This window comes from Ambystoma mexicanum, chromosome 1p (assembly GCF_040938575.1).
Source record: "Ambystoma mexicanum isolate Mex_15411 chromosome 1p, UKY_AmexF1_1, whole genome shotgun sequence".
NCBI classification, from domain to species: Eukaryota; Metazoa; Chordata; class Amphibia; order Caudata; family Ambystomatidae; genus Ambystoma; species Ambystoma mexicanum.
In genome coordinates this window covers 539,355,895-539,379,291 of record NC_090921.1, presented here as the reverse complement: position 1 = coordinate 539,379,291, position 23,397 = coordinate 539,355,895, and positions in this window count along the sequence as shown.

Here is a 23,397-nt window from a genome sequence, read left to right as displayed (position 1 = left end):
ATGAGGCCCTGGCATGGGAAATGAGATGGGATACCCTTTTGTTTGTGGAAACGGGGGTTTGAACTCTCTATTCCCAGCAGCGGTAAACAAAATAATAATTTAATTGTCTAGGATGGTTGCAACATTTGATGCCACCTTAATAGGTGGCATCCAATGGCAGAGAAGCATTCTTATCACTGTCAGTAAGAAGTGTGGCAACCACTCAGATCATGTGGTAGGGATGCCTATGTAAAGATGACTACGTTTGAGGGGTTGGACCTCAGTGGGGTTGTAGATAATGGGCTAGCCGATGGTAGACTCCAATGTATAGGGATCTATAGGGGTCTTGATTAGCATAGCCAATTATTATGTTAGTAAATGTCACATGTTTTATTTTTAGGAACAATGCAAATTGTGCGGTTTTGCACCTTATAACCCTCAGCCAGCCCGAGGTGGGCTTGTTGAGTTTTTTGTATCTTGCTTGACCCCCGGCTGACACTTTGTTTGTTAATAAATTGAATAAAGCTGTTTTTTCTTATACCTGGCACACTTCCTTATTTTTGGTAATGGACTGCTTTTGCATGCATTAATACATTTGGTGACCAGGAAGGGACTCCTAATGGCCTCGGAAGGCCATGGACTCCTCGCTGCCCTCATTGGCCAGTGGCGCTTGGCCTGTCGAGATCAATTTCCTTGTGCAGAAACGGGGCGAGAAGGTGCCGGGTTCTGCGAAGGCCCACACGATCCGGCTGGCGGCCCCCTGAGCAGGGTGAGGCAGGCAGTTGCGAGAGAAGGCTTGATGTCATGGACCTCAAGGGAACATAGAACGTGAGTGTGCCCCTGAAAACAAGCAGCAGTGTAAATAATTGTGGTTTGAATATTTTGGGGGAGGAGGAGGTTTGAGTTAAAAAGAATACTCCTGGTAAATGGGGAAGACCATGTGGTATAGTTATAGTGTTTTTATGGTGAAATGTTAAGGAAATGAATACTCCTATATAAGCGGAAGGGCAGCCCTTCGTAGATTATAAGGGGTATTGTAAATAAGGTGTGCTTTACCCTCTGTCCTAGTAAGGGGGCGCGAAGAAGTGTGGAAACCCTTGCATCATAGACATGAGGAGGTGTGGTTTCCCTCTGTTCTGGGTAAGGGGGCATGAGAAAGTGATGTTCCCTCCGTACTGGGCAAGGAAGCAAGAGGAAGTGTGGATACCCTTGCGTTATATGAAGCAGAGGAAGAGTAGGAATTAAATTGTGTTATTATTGATAAAATATGTGTGGTATAATATACGGTTTTTGTGAATGTGTATTATAGGTCGTGGTTTCTTGGTGGGTCTGAAAGCATTTAGAGTGAACAAGTTGGGTGTAGCGTGTATATTAACAAGCACTTTAGAAAAAAAAAATGTAAACAAATTTGATATATATATAGAGATATACATCAAATTGACTCCCCCCATAGTACACATGTGTAAATAATTTCTCCAGTAGAGGGAGAAAATAAATAAATACCATAAAGAATGGATACATGAACCAGCAGGGCAGATGATTCAATCTTGGCCCACGAAAGGCACACATATTAAGAATATGTTACAAAACAGCCAAATACAAAGGGAAGAAACTAAACAATAGATTAAGCATTATAGAATTATGGAAAATATTTGTGGAAGAGGAGGGAGATAAAGGTAAAAATGAAGAAGGAGGTGAAAATCGAAGTACATACACAGCCAACTGCCCCGCCTCTGTATGGGACCCACACTCACAGGCAGTATGTGGACACTACCCATTGCAACCTGCAACAGCCTGGATGAATCCCATGTTTGCACCCCAGAGAGAGGGAAAAAATGAGCAAGACCCACCTAAGGATGTGACAAGAAATCCACTTGTTTTGCAGGTAGAAAATGATGCACAGAGAAATTTCGAATCACAATCAAAAGACAGGGGCGAGGAGATAGACTTGGGCAGTGGTAACTACAGATTAATGGTGGGCAGCACAGATTTTATTTACAATAGACAGAAAAACAATACGGGATCCCTGTGTAAATGACAAACAGACATAGAGGAATGGGGCGAGTGGTCAAACAAACTATTGCACAGTGACAGTGTTGACAATGATTTAGCAGAAGGAGACATAGCAGAAGATTGGGAGAATATAGTTTTGGGTGACAACAAAGTGATGGATTAAACAGAAATTGAAAAAACCCTTAAAATGGAAAGGAGGGAGACTCTTTATAGGGACAGGTTTAGGAGAATGCCAGGATGGGCATTTGTAGCAAAAGGGAAGAGAAAGGAGAATTTATTGATACAAAGGAAAAGAGGGACACCATTTTGTTTATTACAGAAGGGTCCAGGAGTATCATAGTATGTTCCATGGCCACATGTGGATAAGGACAATTTAATGAATAGTTTACCATCACTCATAGTGGGTGCGGGTAAATGGATATTTTAGTTAAAAAAAAATGGGCCGTAGCAGTACTGTTAGCGGTGGGTTAGTTTATTTGCCTCACTATTGGGGGAGCAAGCAGAGGATCTCTGGAAGAGGGCAGGGTACCCAGGAGTGACATGGAATAGAAATGCACATGATAGAGCACTTTTTAAAAATTGTCGAACATGAGTATCGAAAGCATTAAGGATACAATACCCAAACACATCGGACATGAGCACTATCATGACACAACAATGAAAGTGGATGAAGATGCCGCAAAATACATACAGGAATTGCAAGAAACATGGCATTTGGAAACAAGGCAACCATGGGATAAAATCATTCCAATATTTCATCACATTTTGAGTATGGCCCTACCGAATTAGGTCCAATTGGAATTGAAGAAAATAGTAGGTATGGAAATGAAACCATGGGCCGAAATTGTAATAATAGTTCACTTTTGCAGATTGATGGAAGAAAAGGAGAAGAAAACAGCAGAACAAAGGGAGAGCGATGGAGCAAAATTGGTACAAAAGAAATGAGCATAGGTTACAATGGAAGCAGCAGTAATTACTAACCCTGTAGAAGGTTACTTTGAACAGAATTGGTCACAAACAGGGCCAAAAGGCTATAAAGCTGGCAGAGGTAAGGACATGTACTACCCCAGAGGAAGAGGAGGCTTTCAGAGGGGGAGAGGAGGATTTGGAAGTGGATTTAGAGGTGAATTTGGAAAGCGATTTGGGAGAGGACATGATGGTGGAGGTGAAGGAGCAGGGCATAGATTTGGAGGGTTTGGAGGATTTGGAGGACAATGTTGGACATGTGGAAAGACTATACACTATGAACGAACATGTTGAAGCGGGGAGACAGCACCTTATGGTTCACGTCCCTATGGAGAAAGGCAAGTACCAGCACAAAATACATTCCAATACACTCCACAGTATCAACCCATTTACATCCTCAAGCACCATTCCATATTTACAATAGGACATCCCACAGAAGAGTTTGAAGTGCCCAATACTGTCAGTATGCCCGGACCAAGAAGAGGATCCGTGGGTTGGAGTGATGATAGGAGAAAGGACATTTTCATTCCTGGTCGACTCAGGAACAACCAAATCCTGTATCAAGGAAAGAGGGTTTCCTTTATCGGACATCATAATGGACATGCAGGGATTTCCTGGAGGAGTGATGATGCTTCCTTTCACAATAGAGCTAGCAATAAAATTAGCAAAACAAGAGATAAAAGCATCCTCATTATATTGACCAATATATTGGGTAGGGACATCAAGAGCAAATTAAACATGACCATCTCGTTAACAGAAAATGGAATAGTGTGTTCCGCTCCAGGTTTACACTATGCACGAGCAAAGGTAATACTACAGGCATTCTGTGGTCATAGCATTCTGCAAGGAGTGACACTAGACCCCGATTTATTCCTTTATGGAGAACAGATTATATTGGGATGGGTGCCTAGAATAGAGGTCAAAGTATTATGCTAATCTACCTAATTTCTATTCAGACCAGCAGTTCCCAGTGAGATTGCACATGGGACAATCATTACAGTACATTTGGAAGCAGTGATGTTGAAGGAAGCAGCAGTAATAGTACATGGAGTAGATGAGGAGGGTATTGAACGGCACTCACTCTTGTGCATTGATGCAATACTGCATTTCACTGATGAACAACTTTTCTAAGATAATTACAAGGATGGAGAGACAATTTCTGAGTTGTGTAGATCATACCAGTTAAAACTGCAACATAGGGAAGTACCTCAGAAGGTATTGTTATCGAAAATGTATTTATCACATTTTCAGGCAGATTTGTACGCAGTGCCTAAAGAATTATGCACCAGCAACCCCCATGATGTGTGACTATTGAAAGGCGTAGGGATAGTTAGAATAAAACCAAAACAAGGATGGTTAGTACCGCGAGTGAAACAGTACGCAGTGTCCAGAGAAGCAGATGAAGGGATACATGATACAATTGCAGTATCAGTGGAGCAAGGCATTATAGTACCATCAGAATCCCCAACATAACACAATTGTGTACCCTGTGAAAAAGCAAAAGGAGGAACTTGGAGATTTATAAAATATTTACACCTGTTGAATAACATAGTGGAAGCAAAATTCCCAATAGTTCCAAATCCAGCAACAATTATATGCAACATACCCACATATGCAATGTATTTTGCAGTAATAGATATCAAAAAAGCTTTATTTTCCATATAATTACACCCAGACTCACAATATTTGACAGTGTTTACTTACTGCAGCCAAAGACTGCAACATACCCATTTACCTCAAGGGGTACTGTGAATCTTCAGAGCGCTACAAATGGACATAGGGAATATACAGACACACAGTGAAGTGATACAATTTGTTGATGACATCTTGGTGTGCAGCACCATGGAAGAAGCATGCAGGACAGATTCAGTTATGCTCCTGATGCTATTAGTGGAGATGGGGTAAAAAGTAAATAAAGAGAAACTGCAATATTGTCAAAAGGAAGTAATATATTCGCGCCAAATAAAATCATTAGAAGGAAGAAGAGTGACTCCAGAGGGAGGGGAAGCAATTCCAAAACACACCAAAACCAGCTACAGTAAAAAAAGTGCAACAGTTTTTAGGACTGTGCAATTATTGCTGATTCTGAATTTTAGATTACGCCCCATACACCAGGCCCTTTTTACAGGGATTAAAAGAAGCACAACAGGTGGAAAAAGTTATTGTTTGGTCAGTAGAAATGACTGAGGCATTCAATGAACTTAAATATGTGATTAGCACAGCACCAGCGTTAGCAACACCAGATTATAAAAATATTTTTTCCTTTTCTCTCATTATAATGGTTATCTGATGATGGCTGTCCTCACACAGGTAACTACAATGGGGCACAAACCTCAGTGGTCATTTAAACCCATTAATGCAAGGATATTTCCCATGTGCGCAAGCATTGGCAGTGGCTGCATTTACAATTGAAAAGACATCCACAATGACTATGGGTTGCTCAGTGACGCTTTATGTAGAACAGGAAATGTTTGCAATTTTGCAAAATCCGAACTCCACACTCATGACACAGCGTACCTCAGGCTACGAGGTAATACTGTCAAAGTCCTTGATTTAAATTGTCAGATGCCACATTGTCCATCCAGCTGCCTTCGTTGCAGAACCTGCGGAGGAGGGAGATTTACATGGTTATTCGACATACACCGATATCTATGACGGTTCAACACATATTGAGGAAGATGTGCTTGAGGGCGCTACATAGTGTTCATTGATGGATCATCGATGACATATCAGAGTACTGGTTTAACCCTTTAAGTGCCAAGGACGAGGTATCTCGTCCTTGGAAGTGCACACGCAGTGCCAAGGACGAGATAGCTCGTCCTTTTCGGCACCTTGTTTTGAGCGATCCCTGCAAAGCAGGGATCGCTCAAAACTGTAATCCAACCCCCGGGTTATGTGAGGGGGAGGTCCCCCCTCACTGCCCAGGGGTTGGATTTCCTTCAGTTTCACGCCGATGTGCGTGACGCACGTCGGCGTGAAACTGAAAGCAATTCCACCGCAGCAGCCATTTTCGGCTGCTGCGTTGGAGAGAGAAGGTGAGTGCCCTTCTTGTTCCGCCTCGATCTCCGGCTGTATTTCAAGCCGGAGATCGAGGCGGGTATCGTTGGAAAGGGGAGATCTTCCCCTTTCCAACGGTACCCATTGTGTGGCTTTGCTGCTCGCGGATCGGGCGCAGGGCGCCTCGATCCGCGGGCAGCAACGTCACGGATCAAACGAAGATCCTTTTGTGACGCGTGGGGGAGGGGGGGCTGCTTACTAGGTAAGCGGCCCCCTTCCCCCGTGGCCCCAAAGCATGGGGCCACAGCGCCAGGGACCCCTGGGGGCAGATGATCACTGCCCCCAGGGGTGGGGGAAAAAAAAAAAAAAAAAAAAAAATCGAGGGAAGGAGGGAGGTGGGAGGGGGTTTTGGGCCCTGGGGCCCACTGGGCCACCAGCGATTGACCTAAAAGTGGTGTCCCTGGAAAGGGGACTTTCTCCCCTTTCCAGGGACACCACTCATATGCCGCATTGCTGGTCACGGATCAGCGCAGAGCGCTGATCCGTGACCAGCAACCCACTGAACCACCATGGATCTGTTTGCGAGTTGGGGGGGAGGGGGGCTGCTTCAGGTAAGCAGCCCTCTCCCCCCCCCCCCGGTCCCCAAAGCATGGGGACACATGAAAATGAACCCTGGGGGCAGATGGCTGACCATCTGCCCCCAGGGAAATGTATAAAAGAAAACGTGAAAATAATCCGAGGGATGGGGGGAGGTGGGAGGGGGTTTGGGGTCCTGGGGCCCACTAGGCCACCAGGGATTGAGCAGAAAGTGGTGTCCCTGGAAAGGGGACTTTCTCCCCTTTCCAAGGACACCACATATGAGGCATTGCTGGTCACGGATCGGCGCAGAGCGCTCGATCCGTGACCAGCAACCCACTAGACCACCATGGATCTCTTTGTGAGGTGGGGGGTGGGAAGGGGGCTGCTTCAAGTAAGCAGCCCTCTCCCCCCTCCCGACCCCAAAGCATGGGGGCACGTGTATGTGAACCCTGGGGCAGATGGCTGACCATCTGCCCCAAGGGAATGTAAAATAAAAAATAAAAATGAAATGATGGGAAACAGGGTTGGGGGAAGGGGTGGGGGCCACTAGCCACCATGGATTTTTTACTGAATGAAAGGAAGGGGGTGTCCCCCCATAGGGGGGGGGTGCCCCCCCAACCAAAGTAGAAAGGGGGCACCCCTTGTAACCCTCCCTGGGGGCAGATATCTGTTCCTAGGAAGGGCCATCTGACCCCAGGGAGGGATGCATGAGGTGGGGCCCCCCCTATCTGCCCCCAGGGAGGGTTGCATGAGGTGGGGCCCTCCATTTGGGGTGGGGGGGGGTTGAGGGCCACCCCCCGTTGCGGTACATCATGCGCTGCCAATTTAGGGTGGCCCTCAGCCCCCCCTAAAAAGCAGCCTGTGGTTTTGTATATTTTTTTTTGTTTACCCAACTTTGCTTGGTGCAGATGGCCACATTAGTGTGGCTATCTGCCCCCAGGGTGCCCAAACCCTACTGCCCCATCTATTGGGGGTCCTGCCCCACCTTTTGGGGTGGCCCTCTCCCCCCTCACCCCAAATGGAGGTGGGGTGTACCTCACGCAGCCGTTTGGAGGAGGCCCAGGGAGGCCTGCATGAGGTGTGTCCCCCAGCCATTGGGGGTGGGGTGGGGGGGGCACCCCAAAAGGTGGGGCAGGACCCCCAATAGATGGGGCAGTAGGGTTTGGGCACCCTGGGGGCAGATAGCCACACTAATGGGCCCATCTGCACCAAGCCAAGTTGGGTAAACAAAAAAAAATATACAAAATCACAGGCTGCTTTTTAGGGGGGGCTGAGGGCCACCCTGAATTGGCAGCGCATGATGTACCGCAACGGGGGGTGGCCCTCAACCCCCCCCCACCCCAAATGGAGGGCCCCACCTCATGCAACCCTCCCTGGGCGCAGATAGGGGGGGCCTCACCTCATGCATCCCTCCCTGGGGTCAGATGCCCCTTCCTAGGAGCAGATATCTGCCCCCAGGGAGGGTTGCATGAGGTGGGGCCCTCCATTTGGGGTGGGGGGGGGTTGAGGGCCACCCCCCGTTGCGGTACATCATGCGCTGCCAATTTAGGGTGGCCCTCAGCCCCCCCTAAAAAGCAGCCTGTGGTTTTGTATATTTTTTTTTGTTTACCCAACTTTGCTTGGTGCAGATGGCCACATTAGTGTGGCTATCTGCCCCCAGGGTGCCCAAACCCTACTGCCCCATCTATTGGGGGTCCTGCCCCACCTTTTGGGGTGGCCCTCTCCCCCCTCACCCCAAATGGAGGTGGGGTGTACCTCACGCAGCCGTTTGGAGGAGGCCCAGGGAGGCCTGCATGAGGTGTGTCCCCCAGCCATTGGGGGTGGGGTGGGGGGGGCACCCCAAAAGGTGGGGCAGGACCCCCAATAGATGGGGCAGTAGGGTTTGGGCACCCTGGGGGCAGATAGCCACACTAATGGGCCCATCTGCACCAAGCCAAGTTGGGTAAACAAAAAAAAATATACAAAATCACAGGCTGCTTTTTAGGGGGGGCTGAGGGCCACCCTGAATTGGCAGCGCATGATGTACCGCAACGGGGGGTGGCCCTCAACCCCCCCCCACCCCAAATGGAGGGCCCCACCTCATGCAACCCTCCCTGGGCGCAGATAGGGGGGCCTCACCTCATGCATCCCTCCCTGGGGTCAGATGCCCCTTCCTAGGAGCAGATATCTGCCCCCAGGGAGGGTTGCATGAGGTGGGGCCCTCCATTTGGGGTGGGGGGGGGGGGTTGAGGGCCACCCCCCGTTGCGGTACATCATGCGCTGCCAATTTAGGGTGGCCCTCAGCCCCCCCTAAAAAGCAGCCTGTGGTTTTGTATATTTTTTTTTGTTTACCCAACTTTGCTTGGTGCAGATGGCCACATTAGTGTGGCTATCTGCCCCCAGGGTGCCCAAACCCTACTGCCCCATCTATTGGGGGTCCTGCCCCACCTTTTGGGGTGGCCCTCTCCCCCCTCACCCCAAATGGAGGTGGGGTGTACCTCACGCAGCCGTTTGGAGGAGGCCCAGGGAGGCCTGCATGAGGTGTGTCCCCCAGCCATTGGGGGTGGGGTGGGGGGGGGCACCCCAAAAGGTGGGGCAGGACCCCCAATAGATGGGGCAGTAGGGTTTGGGCACCCTGGGGGCAGATAGCCACACTAATGGGCCCATCTGCACCAAGCCAAGTTGGGTAAACAAAAAAAAATATACAAAATCACAGGCTGCTTTTTAGGGGGGGCTGAGGGCCACCCTGAATTGGCAGCGCATGATGTACCGCAACGGGGGGTGGCCCTCAACCCCCCCCCCCACCCCAAATGGAGGGCCCCACCTCATGCAACCCTCCCTGGGCACAGATAGGGGGGCCTCACCTCATGCATCCCTCCCTGGGGTCAGATGCCCCTTCCTAGGAGCAGATATCTGCCCCCAGGGAGGGTTGCATGAGGTGGGGCCCTCCATTTGGGGTGGGGGGGGGGTTGAGGGCCACCCCCCGTTGCGGTACATCATGCGCTGCCAATTTAGGGTGGCCCTCAGCCCCCCCTAAAAAGCAGCCTGTGGTTTTGTATATTTTTTTTTGTTTACCCAACTTTGCTTGGTGCAGATGGCCACATTAGTGTGGCTATCTGCCCCCAGGGTGCCCAAACCCTACTGCCCCATCTATTGGGGGTCCTGCCCCACCTTTTGGGGTGGCCCTCTCCCCCCTCACCCCAAATGGAGGTGGGGTGTACCTCACGCAGCCGTTTGGAGGAGGCCCAGGGAGGCCTGCATGAGGTGTGTCCCCCAGCCATTGGGGGTGGGGTGGGGGGGGCACCCCAAAAGGTGGGGCAGGACCCCCAATAGATGGGGCAGTAGGGTTTGGGCCCCCTGGGGCAGATAGCCACACTAATGGGCCCATCTGCACCAAGCCAAGTTGGGTAAACAAAAAAAAATATACAAAATCACAGGCTGCTTTTTAGGGGGGGCTGAGGGCCACCCTGAATTGGCAGCGCATGATGTACCGCAACGGGGGGTGGCCCTCAACCCCCCCCACCCCAAATGGAGGGCCCCACCTCATGCAACCCTCCCTGGGCGCAGATAGGGGGGCCTCACCTCATGCATCCCTCCCTGGGGTCAGATGCCCCTTCCTAGGAGCAGATATCTGCCCCCAGGGAGGGTTGCATGAGGTGGGGCCCTCCATTTGGGGTGGGGGGGGGGTTGAGGGCCACCCCCCGTTGCGGTACATCATGCGCTGCCAATTTAGGGTGGCCCTCAGCCCCCCCTAAAAAGCAGCCTGTGGTTTTGTATATTTTTTTTTGTTTACCCAACTTTGCTTGGTGCAGATGGCCACATTAGTGTGGCTATCTGCCCCCAGGGTGCCCAAACCCTACTGCCCCATCTATTGGGGGTCCTGCCCCACCTTTTGGGGTGGCCCTCTCCCCCCTCACCCCAAATGGAGGTGGGGTGTACCTCACGCAGCCGTTTGGAGGAGGCCCAGGGAGGCCTGCATGAGGTGTGTCCCCCAGCCATTGGGGGTGGGGTGGGGGGGGGCACCCCAAAAGGTGGGGCAGGACCCCCAATAGATGGGGCAGTAGGGTTTGGGCACCCTGGGGGCAGATAGCCACACTAATGGGCCCATCTGCACCAAGCCAAGTTGGGTAAACAAAAAAAAATATACAAAATCACAGGCTGCTTTTTAGGGGGGGCTGAGGGCCACCCTGAATTGGCAGCGCATGATGTACCGCAACGGGGGGTGGCCCTCAACCCCCCCCCACCCCAAATGGAGGGCCCCACCTCATGCAACCCTCCCTGGGCGCAGATAGGGGGGGCCTCACCTCATGCATCCCTCCCTGGGGTCAGATGCCCCTTCCTAGGAGCAGATATCTGCCCCCAGGGAGGGTTGCATGAGGTGGGGCCCTCCATTTGGGGTGGGGGGGTTGAGGGCCACCCCCCGTTGCGGTACATCATGCGCTGCCAATTTAGGGTGGCCCTCAGCCCCCCCTAAAAAGCAGCCTGTGGTTTTGTATATTTTGTTTTTGTTTACCCAACTTTGCTTGGTGCAGATGGCCACATTAGTGTGGCTATCTGCCCCCAGGGTGCCCAAACCCTACTGCCCCATCTATTGGGGGTCCTGCCCCACCTTTTGGGGTGGCCCTCTCCCCCCTCACCCCAAATGGAGGTGGGGTGTACCTCACGCAGCCGTTTGGAGGAGGCCCAGGGAGGCCTGCATGAGGTGTGTCCCCCAGCCATTTGGGGTGAGGGGGGAGAGGGCCCCCAAAAATGGTGGGACAGGCCCCCCAGTGGGTGGGGCAGTAAGGTTTGGGCACCCCGGCGCCAGATTGGCACACCAATGTGACCCTCTGCACCAAGGGGAGTTGGGTTACCAAAGGAAAAAAATGAAAATGGTGGAACGCTTTTTAGGGGGGGCGGTGGGGCACCCCAATGGGTCAGGGAATTTTCTAATGGGATGGGGCGTTGACCCCCCCCCCCCCACCCGCAATGGAGTGGGTGCCAAGTCATGCAGCCCTTCCTGGGACCAGATATCTGCTCCTAGGAACGGACGCCTCAGCCCAGGGAGGAGTGCAGGACAACCCCCCCCCCTATCTGCCCCCGGGGAGGGCTACATTTTGCTGGTGTGACCATAGGTAACACATGTTCTTTGTTTTGTTTACAGCTTTTTCTACCCAAGCAGCTGCAACGTTATGTGAGTACTGTTTTTTATTATTCTATGGTTAGGGCCCACTGTCAGTGGGGTGGGTGAGACTGGGGCTGGATTGTTGGTGGTGTGGGTGGGAATGGCCCGTCTGGGCAGATCACCTCCAACTGTCCTGGAGTTGCGGCTTGGCTGCATTACAGCTTTTCCCTTCGGGGAGGTATTGGCACACTGCCGAGACTCCTTGGTGGGGAGAAGCTGTAACGCAGGGCAGCCAGGGCTCCAGCAAAGTCGGCGGTAATATCCCTGGCCTTGGGCACCCTTCTCCCATGTGGGTCTTTGCTGGTGGTTCTGGGTATTACATTCTGGGCCGATTTGCGTAAGTCAGACCTCTGTGGATTCCCACGGGTGTCCTCTTTTGGGAAATGCATGGGGTTCCCTGTTTCCCTTGCTGGCTGCGACACCCTAGGCCCAAATCTGTAGGTTGCCCACATGAACAAAATGGGCAGTGGCGAATGGCTTGGGGTTCCCAGTCGGTTACCCTTTTCCTTTTGCGCCCCCGGTAGGTGCACCCACACATGTGAGGTACCGTTTTCATCGGGACACGTGTGGGGACACGGGAAGGTAGGCCACGTGTTGTGGGGGGCGTGTTTCGATGGGTGCGGCGAGCGAAATGTGCGGAAAAAGCGTTTTTTTCCCCACATTTCCGACTTTGCAGGGCTGTCTGGGTAAAAAAATCTGGGGCGATGGGCGCAAATCACACCTCTGCGGATTCCCACGGGTGTCCTCTTTTCGAAAATGCATGGGGTTCCCTGTTTTCCTCGGTGGCTTGGACACCCGAGGCCCATATCTGTAAGTTGCGCCGGTCGGCAGAATGTCGGAGATTTCCCTCTGACAACAGACTTGGGGTTACTTGTGTTTTAGGCTTTCCCCTTGGCGGCCAGGTAGGTGCACCCACACATGTGAGGTACCGTTTTCATCGGGACACCTGTGGGAACGCGGGACGGTAGGCCATGTGTTGTGGGGGGCGCGTTTCGATGGGTGCGGCGAGCGAAATGTGCGGAAAAAGCGTTTTTCCCCCCACATTTCCGACTTTGCAGGGCTGTCTGGGTAAAAAAATCTGGGGCGATGGGCGCAAATCACACCTCTGCGGATTCCCACGGGTGTCCTCTTTTCGAAAATGCATGGGGTTCCCTGTTTTCCTCGGTGGCTTGGACACCCGAGGCCCATATCTGTAAGTTGCGCCGGTCGGCAGAATGGACAACAGACTTGGGGTTACTTGTGTTTTAGGCTTTCCCCTTGGCGGCCAGGTAGGTGCACCCACACATGTGAGGTACCGTTTTCATCGGGACACCTGTGGGAACGCGGGACGGTAGGCCATGTGTTGTGGGGGGCGCGTTTCGATGGGTGCGGCGAGCGAAATGTGCGGAAAAAGCGTTTTTTTCCCCACATTTCCGACTTTGCAGGGCTGTCTGGGTAAAAAAATCTGGGGCGATGGGCGCAAATCACACCTCTGCGGATTCCCACGGGTGTCCTCTTTTCGAAAATGCATGGGGTTCCCTGTTTTCCTCGGTGGCTTGGACACCCGAGGCCCATATCTGTAAGTTGCGCCGGTCGGCAGAATGGACAACAGACTTGGGGTTACTTGTGTTTTAGGCTTTCCCCTTGGCGGCCAGGTAGGTGCACCCACACATGTGAGGTACCGTTTTCATCGCGACACCTGTGGGAACGCGGGACGGTAGGCCATGTGTTGTGGGGGGCGTGTTTCGATGGGTGCGGCGAGCGAAATGTGCGGAAAAAGCATTTTTTTCCCCACATTTCCGACTTTGCAGGGCTGTCTGGGTAAAAAAATCTGGGGCGATGGGCGCAAATCACACCTCTGCGGATTCCCACGGGTGTCCTCTTTTCGAAAATGCATGGGGTTCCCTGTTTTCCTCGCTGGCTTGGACACCCGAGGCCCATATCTGTAAGTTGCGCCGGTCGGCAGAATGTCGGAGATTTCCCTCTGACAACAGACTTGGGGTTACTTGTGTTTTAGGCTTTCCCCTTGGCGGCCAGGTAGGTGCACCCACACATGTGACGTACCGTTTTCATCGGGACACCTGTGGGAACGCGGGACGGTAGGCCATGTGTTGTGGGGGGCGTGTTTCGATGGGTGCGGCGAGCGAAATGTGCGGAAAAAGCGTTTTTTTCCCCACATTTCCGACTTTGCAGGGCTGTCTGGGTAAAAAAATCTGGGGCGATGGGCGCAAATCACACCTCTGCGGATTCCCACGGGTGTCCTCTTTTCGAAAATGCATGGGGTTCCCTGTTTTCCTCGGTGGCTTGGACACCCGAGGCCCATATCTGTAAGTTGCGCCGGTCGGCAGAATGGACAACAGACTTGGGGTTACTTGTGTTTTAGGCTTTCCCCTTGGCGGCCAGGTAGGTGCACCCACACATGTGAGGTACCGTTTTCATCGGGACACCTGTGGGAACGCGGGACGGTAGGCCATGTGTTGTGGGGGGCGCGTTTCGATGGGTGCGGCGAGCGAAATGTGCGGAAAAAGCGTTTTTTCCCCCACATTTCCGACTTTGCAGGGCTGTCTGGGTAAAAAAATCTGGGGCGATGGGCGCAAATCACACCTCTGCGGATTCCCACGGGGTCCTCTTTTCGAAAATGCATGGGGTTCCCTGTTTTCCTCGGTGGCTTGGACACCCGAGGCCCATATCTGTAAGTTGCGCCGGTCGGCAGAATGTCGGAGATTTCCCTCTGACAACAGACTTGGGGTTACTTGTGTTTTAGGCTTTCCCCTTGGCGGCCAGGTAGGTGCACCCACACATGTGAGGTACCGTTTTCATCGGGACACCTGTGGGAACGCGGGACGGTAGGCCATGTGTTGTGGGGGGCGCGTTTAGATGGGTGCGGCGAGCGAAATGTGCGGAAAAAGCGTTTTTTTCCCCACATTTCCGACTTTGCAGGGCTGTCTGGGTAAAAAAATCTGGGGCGATGGGCGCAAATCACACCTCTGCGGATTCCCACGGGTGTCCTCTTTTCGAAAATGCATGGGGTTCCCTGTTTTCCTCGGTGGCTTGGACACCCGAGGCCCATATCTGTAAGTTGCGCCGGTCGGCAGAATGGAGAACAGACTTGGGGTTACTTGTGTTTTAGGCTTTCCCCTTGGCGGCCAGGTAGGTGCACCCACACATGTGAGGTACCGTTTTCATCGGGACACCTGTGGGAACGCGGGACGGTAGGCCATGTGTTGTGGGGGGGCGTGTTTCGATGGGTGCGGCGAGCGAAATGTGCGGAAAAAGCGTTTTTTTCCCCACATTTCCGACTTTGCAGGGCTGTCTGGGTAAAAAAATCTGGGGCGATGGGCGCAAATCACACCTCTGCGGATTCCCACGGGTGTCCTCTTTTCGAAAATGCATGGGGTTCCCTGTTTTCCTCGGTGGCTTGGACACCCGAGGCCCATATCTGTAAGTTGCGCCGGTCGGCAGAATGGACAACAGACTTGGGGTTACTTGTGTTTTAGGCTTTCCCCTTGGCGGCCAGGTAGGTGCACCCACACATGTGAGGTACCGTTTTCATCGGGACACCTGTGGGAACGCGGGACGGTAGGCCATGTGTTGTGGGGGGCGTGTTTCGATGGGTGCGGCGAGCGAAATGTGCGGAAAAAGCGTTTTTTTCCCCACATTTCCGACTTTGCAGGGCTGTCTGGGTAAAAAAATCTGGGGCGATGGGCGCAAATCACACCTCTGCGGATTCCCACGGGTGTCCTCTTTTCGAAAATGCATGGGGTTCCCTGTTTTCCTCGGTGGCTTGGACACCCGAGGCCCATATCTGTAAGTTGCGCCGGTCGGCAGAATGTCTGAGATTTCCCTCTGACAACAGACTTGGGGTTACTTGTGTTTTAGGCTTTCCCCTTGGCGGCCAGGTAGGTGCACCCACACATGTGAGGTACCGTTTTCATTGGGACACCTGTGGGAACGCGGGACGGTAGGCCATGTGTTGTGGGGGGCGCGTTTCGATGGGTGCGGCGAGCGAAATGTGCGGAAAAAGCGTTTTTTCCCCACATTTCCGACTTTGCAGGGCTGTCTGGGTAAAAAAATCTGGGGCGATGGGCGCAAATCACACCTCTGCGGATTCCCACGGGTGTCCTCTTTTCGAAAATGCATGGGGTTCCCTGTTTTCCTCGCTGGCTTGGACACCCGAGGCCCATATCTGTAAGTTGCGCCGGTCGGCAGAATGTCTGAGATTTCCCTCTGACAACAGACTTGGGGTTACTTGTGTTTTAGGCTTTCCCCTTGGCGGCCAGGTAGGTGCACCCACACATGTGAGGTACCGTTTTCATCGGGACTTCTGTGGGAACGCGGGACGGTAGGCCATGTGTTGTGGGGGGCGTGTTTCGATGGGTGCGGCGAGCGAAATGTGCGGAAAAAGCGTTTTTTTCCCCACATTTCCGACTTTGCAGGGCTGTCTGGGTAAAATAATCTGGGGCGATGGGCGCAAATCACACCTCTGCGGATTCCCACGGGTGTCCTCTTTTCGAAAATGCATGGGGTTCCCTGTTTTCCTCGGTGGCTTGGACACCCGAGGCCCATATCTGTAAGTTGCGCCGGTCGGCAGAATGTCGGAGATTTCCCTCTGACAACAGACTTGGGGTTACTTGTGTTTTAGGCTTTCCCCTTGGCGGCCAGGTAGGTGCACCCACACATGTGAGGTACCGTTTTCATCGGGACACCTGTGGGAACGCGGGACGGTAGGCCATGTGTTGTGGGGGGCGCGTTTCGATGGGTGCGGCGAGCGAAATGTGCGGAAAAAGCGTTTTTTTCCCCACATTTCCGACTTTGCAGGGCTGTCTGGGTAAAAAAATCTGGGGCGATGGGCGCAAATCACACCTCTGCGGATTCCCACGGGTGTCCTCTTTTCGAAAATGCATGGGGTTCCCTGTTTTCCTCGGTGGCTTGGACACCCGAGGCCCATATCTGTAAGTTGCGCCGGTCAGCAGAATGGACAACAGACTTGGGGTTACTTGTGTTTTAGGCTTTCCCCTTGGCGGCCAGGTAGGTGCACCCACACATGTGAGGTACCGTTTTCATCGGGACACCTGTGGGAACGCGGGACGGTAGGCCATGTGTTGTGGGGGGCGCGTTTCGATGGGTGCGGCGAGCGAAATGTGCGGAAAAAGCGTTTTTTCCCCCACATTTCCGACTTTGCAGGGCTGTCTGGGTAAAAAAATCTGGGGCGATGGGCGCAAATCACACCTCTGCGGATTCCCACGGGGTCCTCTTTTCGAAAATGCATGGGGTTCCCTGTTTTCCTCGGTGGCTTGGACACCCGAGGCCCATATCTGTAAGTTGCGCCGGTCGGCAGAATGTCGGAGATTTCCCTCTGACAACAGACTTGGGGTTACTTGTGTTTTAGGCTTTCCCCTTGGCGGCCAGGTAGGTGCACCCACACATGTGAGGTACCGTTTTCATCGGGACACCTGTGGGAACGCGGGACGGTAGGCCATGTGTTGTGGGGGGCGCGTTTAGATGGGTGCGGCGAGCGAAATGTGCGGAAAAAGCGTTTTTTTCCCCACATTTCCGACTTTGCAGGGCTGTCTGGGTAAAAAAATCTGGGGCGATGGGCGCAAATCACACCTCTGCGGATTCCCACGGGTGTCCTCTTTTCGAAAATGCATGGGGTTCCCTGTTTTCCTCGGTGGCTTGGACACCCGAGGCCCATATCTGTAAGTTGCGCCGGTCGGCAGAATGGAGAACAGACTTGGGGTTACTTGTGTTTTAGGCTTTCCCCTTGGCGGCCAGGTAGGTGCACCCACACATGTGAGGTACCGTTTTCATCGGGACACCTGTGGGAACGCGGGACGGTAGGCCATGTGTTGTGGGGGGGCGTGTTTCGATGGGTGCGGCGAGCGAAATGTGCGGAAAAAGCGTTTTTTTCCCCACATTTCCGACTTTGCAGGGCTGTCTGGGTAAAAAAATCTGGGGCGATGGGCGCAAATCACACCTCTGCGGATTCCCACGGGTGTCCTCTTTTCGAAAATGCATGGGGTTCCCTGTTTTCCTCGGTGGCTTGGACACCCGAGGCCCATATCTGTAAGTTGCGCCGGTCGGCAGAATGGACAACAGACTTGGGGTTACTTGTGTTTTAGGCTTTCCCCTTGGCGGCCAGGTAGGTGCACCCACACATGTGAGGTACCGTTTTCATCGGGACACCTGTGGGAACGCGGGACGGTAGGCCATGTGTTGTGGGGGGCGTGTTTCGATGGGTGCGGCGAGCGAAATGTGCGGAAAAAGCGTTTTTTTCCCCACATTTCCGACTTTGCAGGGCTGTCTGGGTAAAAAAATCTGGGGCGATGGGCGCAAATCACACCTCTGCGGATTCCCACGGGTGTCCTCTTTTCGAAAATGCATGGGGTTCCCTGTTTTCCTCGGTGGCTTGGACACCCGAGGCCCATATCTGTAAGTTGCGCCGGTCGGCAGAATGTCTGAGATTTCCCTCTGACAACAGACTTGGGGTTACTTGTGTTTTAGGCTTTCCCCTTGGCGGCCAGGTAGGTGCACCCACACATGTGAGGTACCGTTTTCATCGGGACACCTGTGGGAACGCGGGACGGTAGGCCATGTGTTGTGGGGGGCGCGTTTCGATGGGTGCGGCGAGCGAAATGTGCGGAAAAAGCGTTTTTTCCCCACATTTCCGACTTTGCAGGGCTGTCTGGGTAAAAAAATCTGGGGCGATGGGCGCAAATCACACCTCTGCGGATTCCCACGGGTGTCCTCTTTTCGAAAATGCATGGGGTTCCCTGTTTTCCTCGCTGGCTTGGACACCCGAGGCCCATATCTGTAAGTTGCGCCGGTCGGCAGAATGTCTGAGATTTCCCTCTGACAACAGACTTGGGGTTACTTGTGTTTTAGGCTTTCCCCTTGGCGGCCAGGTAGGTGCACCCACACATGTGAGGTACCGTTTTCATCGGGACACCTGTGGGAACGCGGGACGGTAGGCCATGTGTTGTGGGGGGCGTGTTTCGATGGGTGCGGCGAGCGAAATGTGCGGAAAAAGCGTTTTTTTCCCCACATTTCCGACTTTGCAGGGCTGTCTGGGTAAAATAATCTGGGGCGATGGGCGCAAATCACACCTCTGCGGATTCCCACGGGTGTCCTCTTTTCGAAAATGCATGGGGTTCCCTGTTTTCCTCGGTGGCTTGGACACCCGAGGCCCATATCTGTAAGTTGCGCCGGTCGGCAGAATGGACAACAGACTTGGGGTTACTTGTGTTTTAGGCTTTCCCCTTGGCGGCCAGGTAGGTGCACCCACACATGTGAGGTACCGTTTTCATCGGGACACCTGTGGGAACGCGGGACGGTAGGCCATGTGTTGTGGGGGGCGCGTTTCGATGGGTGCGGCGAGCGAAATGTGCGGAAAAAGCGTTTTTTCCCCCACATTTCCGACTTTGCAGGGCTGTCTGGGTAAAAAAATCTGGGGCGATGGGCGCAAATCACACCTCTGCGGATTCCCACGGGGTCCTCTATTCGAAAATGCATGGGGTTCCCTGTTTTCCTCGGTGGCTTGGACACCCGAGGCCCATATCTGTAAGTTGCGCCGGTCGGCAGAATGTCGGAGATTTCCCTCTGACAACAGACTTGGGGTTACTTGTGTTTTAGGCTTTCCCCTTGGCGGCCAGGTAGGTGCACCCACACATGTGAGGTACCGTTTTCATCGGGACACCTGTGGGAACGCGGGACGGTAGGCCATGTGTTGTGGGGGGCGCGTTTAGATGGGTGCGGCGAGCGAAATGTGCGGAAAAAGCGTTTTTTTCCCCACATTTCCGACTTTGCAGGGCTGTCTGGGTAAAAAAATCTGGGGCGATGGGCGCAAATCACACCTCTGCGGATTCCCACGGGTGTCCTCTTTTCGAAAATGCATGGGGTTCCCTGTTTTCCTCGGTGGCTTGGACACCCGAGGCCCATATCTGTAAGTTGCGCCGGTCGGCAGAATGGACAACAGACTTGGGGTTACTTGTGTTTTAGGCTTTCCCCTTGGCGGCCAGGTAGGTGCACCCACACATGTGAGGTACCGTTTTCATCGGGACACCTGTGGGAACGCGGGACGGTAGGCCATGTGTTGTGGGGGGCGTGTTTCGATGGGTGCGGCGAGCGAAATGTGCGGAAAAAGCGTTTTTTTCCCCACATTTCCGACTTTGCAGGGCTGTCTGGGTAAAAAAATCTGGGGCGATGGGCGCAAATCACACCTCTGCGGATTCCCACGGGTGTCCTCTTTTCGAAAATGCATGGGGTTCCCTGTTTTCCTCGGTGGCTTGGACACCCGAGGCCCATATCTGTAAGTTGCGCCGGTCGGCAGAATGTCTGAGATTTCCCTCTGACAACAGACTTGGGGTTACTTGTGTTTTAGGCTTTCCCCTTGGCGGCCAGGTAGGTGCACCCACACATGTGAGGTACCGTTTTCATCGGGACACCTGTGGGAACGCGGGACGGTAGGCCATGTGTTGTGGGGGGCGCGTTTCGATGGGTGCGGCGAGCGAAATGTGCGGAAAAAGCGTTTTTTCCCCACATTTCCGACTTTGCAGGGCTGTCTGGGTAAAAAAATCTGGGGCGATGGGCGCAAATCACACCTCTGCGGATTCCCACGGGTGTCCTCTTTTCGAAAATGCATGGGGTTCCCTGTTTTCCTCGCTGGCTTGGACACCCGAGGCCCATATCTGTAAGTTGCGCCGGTCGGCAGAATGTCTGAGATTTCCCTCTGACAACAGACTTGGGGTTACTTGTGTTTTAGGCTTTCCCCTTGGCGGCCAGGTAGGTGCACCCACACATGTGAGGTACCGTTTTCATCGGGACTTCTGTGGGAACGCGGGACGGTAGGCCATGTGTTGTGGGGGGCGTGTTTCGATGGGTGCGGCGAGCGAAATGTGCGGAAAAAGCGTTTTTTTCCCCACATTTCCGACTTTGCAGGGCTGTCTGGGTAAAATAATCTGGGGCGATGGGCGCAAATCACACCTCTGCGGATTCCCACGGGTGTCCTCTTTTCGAAAATGCATGGGGTTCCCTGTTTTCCTCGGTGGCTTGGACACCCGAGGCCCATATCTGTAAGTTGCGCCGGTCGGCAGAATGTCGGAGATTTCCCTCTGACAACAGACTTGGGGTTACTTGTGTTTTAGGCTTTCCCCTTGGCGGCCAGGTAGGTGCACCCACACATGTGAGGTACCGTTTTCATCGGGACACCTGTGGGAACGCGGGACGGTAGGCCATGTGTTGTGGGGGGCGCGTTTCGATGGGTGCGGCGAGCGAAATGTGCGGAAAAAGCGTTTTTTTCCCCACATTTCCGACTTTGCAGGGCTGTCTGGGTAAAAAAATCTGGGGCGATGGGCGCAAATCACACCTCTGCGGATTCCCACGGGTGTCCTCTTTTCGAAAATGCATGGGGTTCCCTGTTTTCCTCGGTGGCTTGGACACCCGAGGCCCATATCTGTAAGTTGCGCCGGTCGGCAGAATGGACAACAGACTTGGGGTTACTTGTGTTTTAGGCTTTCCCCTTGGCGGCCAGGTAGGTGCACCCACACATGTGAGGTACCGTTTTCATCGGGACACCTGTGGGAACGCGGGACGGTAGGCCATGTGTTGTGGGGGGCGCGTTTCGATGGGTGCGGCGAGCGAAATGTGCGGAAAAAGCGTTTTTTCCCCCACATTTCCGACTTTGCAGGGCTGTCTGGGTAAAAAAATCTGGGGCGATGGGCGCAAATCACACCTCTGCGGATTCCCACGGGGTCCTCTTTTCGAAAATGCATGGGGTTCCCTGTTTTCCTCGGTGGCTTGGACACCCGAGGCCCATATCTGTAAGTTGCGCCGGTCGGCAGAATGTCGGAGATTTCCCTCTGACAACAGACTTGGGGTTACTTGTGTTTTAGGCTTTCCCCTTGGCGGCCAGGTAGGTGCACCCACACATGTGAGGTACCGTTTTCATCGGGACACCTGTGGGAACGCGGGACGGTAGGCCATGTGTTGTGGGGGGCGCGTTTAGATGGGTGCGGCGAGCGAAATGTGCGGAAAAAGCGTTTTTTTCCCCACATTTCCGACTTTGCAGGGCTGTCTGGGTAAAAAAATCTGGGGCGATGGGCGCAAATCACACCTCTGCGGATTCCCACGGGTGTCCTCTTTTCGAAAATGCATGGGGTTCCCTGTTTTCCTCGGTGGCTTGGACACCCGAGGCCCATATCTGTAAGTTGCGCCGGTCGGCAGAATGGAGAACAGACTTGGGGTTACTTGTGTTTTAGGCTTTCCCCTTGGCGGCCAGGTAGGTGCACCCACACATGTGAGGTACCGTTTTCATCGGGACACCTGTGGGAACGCGGGACGGTAGGCCATGTGTTGTGGGGGGGCGTGTTTCGATGGGTGCGGCGAGCGAAATGTGCGGAAAAAGCGTTTTTTTCCCCACATTTCCGACTTTGCAGGGCTGTCTGGGTAAAAAAATCTGGGGCGATGGGCGCAAATCACACCTCTGCGGATTCCCACGGGTGTCCTCTTTTCGAAAATGCATGGGGTTCCCTGTTTTCCTCGGTGGCTTGGACACCCGAGGCCCATATCTGTAAGTTGCGCCGGTCGGCAGAATGGACAACAGACTTGGGGTTACTTGTGTTTTAGGCTTTCCCCTTGGCGGCCAGGTAGGTGCACCCACACATGTGAGGTACCGTTTTCATCGGGACACCTGTGGGAACGCGGGACGGTAGGCCATGTGTTGTGGGGGGCGTGTTTCGATGGGTGCGGCGAGCGAAATGTGCGGAAAAAGCGTTTTTTTCCCCACATTTCCGACTTTGCAGGGCTGTCTGGGTAAAAAAATCTGGGGCGATGGGCGCAAATCACACCTCTGCGGATTCCCACGGGTGTCCTCTTTTCGAAAATGCATGGGGTTCCCTGTTTTCCTCGGTGGCTTGGACACCCGAGGCCCATATCTGTAAGTTGCGCCGGTCGGCAGAATGTCTGAGATTTCCCTCTGACAACAGACTTGGGGTTACTTGTGTTTTAGGCTTTCCCCTTGGCGGCCAGGTAGGTGCACCCACACATGTGAGGTACCGTTTTCATCGGGACACCTGTGGGAACGCGGGACGGTAGGCCATGTGTTGTGGGGGGCGCGTTTCGATGGGTGCGGCGAGCGAAATGTGCGGAAAAAGCGTTTTTTCCCCACATTTCCGACTTTGCAGGGCTGTCTGGGTAAAAAAATCTGGGGCGATGGGCGCAAATCACACCTCTGCGGATTCCCACGGGTGTCCTCTTTTCGAAAATGCATGGGGTTCCCTGTTTTCCTCGCTGGCTTGGACACCCGAGGCCCATATCTGTAAGTTGCGCCGGTCGGCAGAATGTCTGAGATTTCCCTCTGACAACAGACTTGGGGTTACTTGTGTTTTAGGCTTTCCCCTTGGCGGCCAGGTAGGTGCACCCACACATGTGAGGTACCGTTTTCATCGGGACACCTGTGGGAACGCGGGACGGTAGGCCATGTGTTGTGGGGGGCGTGTTTCGATGGGTGCGGCGAGCGAAATGTGCGGAAAAAGCGTTTTTTTCCCCACATTTCCGACTTTGCAGGGCTGTCTGGGTAAAATAATCTGGGGCGATGGGCGCAAATCACACCTCTGCGGATTCCCACGGGTGTCCTCTTTTCGAAAATGCATGGGGTTCCCTGTTTTCCTCGGTGGCTTGGACACCCGAGGCCCATATCTGTAAGTTGCGCCGGTCGGCAGAATGTCGGAGATTTCCCTCTGACA